Below are 2,974 nucleotides of genomic sequence, written 5' to 3' on the forward strand. Positions count from 1 at the left end.
TATCATATGGCTTTTTATTTTTATGTAATGCCCAGATTTACCACGGGGTTCTTGACTAGCCAGAACAGGATGTTCAGCAGTCTTACACTGTTTCATTGCAGGTCTTGCATTCAACCATAGTGGCTAGTTTGCCCTTGACAATAAGGTTTTAGTAAAAAGTCTCATCACTGCTGCGACCTCTTTTTTGAGACCATGCTGTTTCTATTTTTTTTTCTAGTGTCCCCTTCCATAGCATTTTTCAGAGACACTACAAAAGAGGAAAACAGATTGCCATCGATAACCCAAACTCTAGGGTTAACTCGTAATTTTCATTACATTTGTTATGTAGTAAATCTACAACTGCAAAGCAATTTAGTGATCCCTACCATGTAGTGATCAAATGTCAATGCTCTCTCTCTCTTCCCCATATTTAAAATGTGTAAAACTAATACCGCAAAACTCATCAGGATCAATCTTCTATGTGTAAGTTAACATGTTGCAAATTTTACCCTTGCTACTAAGAGTTAGTACAGGACATGCAACATTAGTCCTCATTTTCCGAGCTGCTTTCTGAGCTGCTTTTGTCAAGCTTTGTGAGACGTGAAAGCATTTATTTCAGCCCCACAATGTTTCTACATCACTGAAAAGAGCATGTGAAAATCTAGTTTTGGGGAGAAGTCTGTTTTTGCTTGTGATAAGCTAACCCAAATGGCACCATCAAAACTTATAGTTTCACATTTAAAAAATCCTGCCCCGCCTTCATACTATTTACTTGTTTTGTGAAGCACATGCAGGAAGGATTGAATTACAATCAGCAGTGGTTTTACATGTCAACATTAGGTTATTGCAGAACAACAAAGAAGCCCCCTGCTGTGAAGAAGCATTTTGAGTAACAGAATTACATATCATGACAAATACATTAGTATGTACCACCGGTTGTTGTGGCACTAAAAACTGAGTTGATGGCTCACTATGACTCTGAACTGATAGTAAAACACATACTTTTGTATTTGTATTGTGTATTTACCATGGGGTTCATGCCCTTCCCTTCTCATGTTCGCCTGTTTGTACCTCTCGTCTGTGTTCTTGTTACACGGTGCAAAAGAAAAAATCTTATCCATTCTAACCAAAACAATACATATGTATAAATATTTACAACTTTACTACAAGTGTTATGTCAGTTACAGGATATTATAAATCTAAAACTTCAAAGCAATGTTAATTACATTTTCATTAGCTTCAGAATATTCTACAGCAACTGGCTAGGAGGTGTATTAAGTCATCTGGAAAGGGAGATCATGAAAGTGATGGCAATTTTTAGTGAAGTTATATGTTATGGGCACTTATCTGACCAAATACCAGTCTAAAGTGAAAAGGGCAAATGCTTGAGTGACAAAAACAATGCAAAGCAGGAGAGCAAGAGTCAGAGAGACCAACTGACATAGGTTTATATGGGGACAAGCAGCTGTACTGTCCAACAAAATACTAATGAAGACACTAATTTTAAATTTAAAGTTTGGTGATGTTGACACTGACTTGCATTAAAATAGCTTTAAAAGCGGCTTGCTAGTTAAACATTTCTATTGGGGCATACCTGTAGAGATGTGCCTTCCAGAGCGGTTTTAATATATTGTGGTGGAAAATAAAAACATGTATTAAGAATATATTTAACATAATAATTTAATAGAAATACGGTAGCTTTGCTTAGCCTACATGCAATTAATCAATCGCCTGACTCTCTCCATCCCTGCAGAATGTACAGGCTAGTATACCACCATATAGTTGATCATGTGTTATACGCTAATTCCAACGTTTCTTTTCTTGATTCCCATGTGGAGAGACAAAACTTTTTAAATGACGTGTACATTTTGACTGGTTTTCCACAAATGTAGCAGTAGGTTATATTACTTACTAAAGGGGATGTCTTTAAAGACTGTATGCACTGATCGTCACCAGTTTCAGCACTATCCTTAACAGACGTGTCTTCAGTATTTCCATTAAGAGCTTTAGCCCAAACTCCTGGTACTTGTACTTGCTTCATTTCCCTACAAGTGTTTTCACTCTGTGTTGTGTTGACTGCAGTCTTAGGGTTGGACATTTTAATATTAAGTTCTTCTGAGGGTTGCAAATATTTTGAACGTCCTGCTGTGCTTTCCCATGAACTAGTCTGATTGACTGTAAGAATCAGGTATTCCTCCTCTGATAAATTCTATTCACTTGGACTTGGCAAAAATCTATATTTAAGCTTAAACATGTTAATAGTTAGGTAGGCTCGTAAGTATCATTGTGGAATTATTCTCAAAGTTATGTACTCACTAAGACCTTTTTAAGCTTTTTTTAAGAACCAAGTCCAAGTGAATAGAATTTATCAGAGGAGGAATACCTGATTCTTACAGTCAATCAGACTAGTTCATGGGAAAGCACAGCAGGACGTTCAAAATATTTGTAACCCTCAGAAGAACTTAATATTAAAATGTCCAACCCTAAGACTGCAGTCAACGGTCAGATAAGTGCCCATAACATATAACTTCACTAAAAATTGCCATCACTTTCATGATCTCCCTTTCCAGATGACTTAATACACCTCCTAGCCAGTTGCTGTAGAATATTCTGAAGCTAATGAAAATGTAATTAACATTGCTTTGAAGTTTTAGATTTATAATATCCTGTAACTGACATAACACTTGTAGTAAAGTTGTAAATATTTATACATATGTATTGTTTTGGTTAGAATGGATAAGATTTTTTCTTTTGCACCGTGTAACAAGAACACAGACGAGAGGTACAAACAGGCGAACATGAGAAGGGAAGGGCATGAACCCCATGGTAAATACACAATACAAATACAAAAGTATGTGTTTTACTATCAGTTCAGAGTCATAGTGAGCCATCAACTCAGTTTTTAGTGCCACAACAACCGGTGGTACATACTAATGTATTTGTCATGATATGTAATTCTGTTACTCAAAATGCTTCTTCACAGCAGGGGGCTTCT

This window comes from Micropterus salmoides, unplaced genomic scaffold, assembly GCF_014851395.1.
Source record: "Micropterus salmoides isolate LMB-PRFRI ecotype aquatic unplaced genomic scaffold, ASM1485139v1 Ms_hic_scaffold_1, whole genome shotgun sequence".
Lineage (NCBI taxonomy): Eukaryota > Metazoa > Chordata > Actinopteri > Centrarchiformes > Centrarchidae > Micropterus > Micropterus salmoides.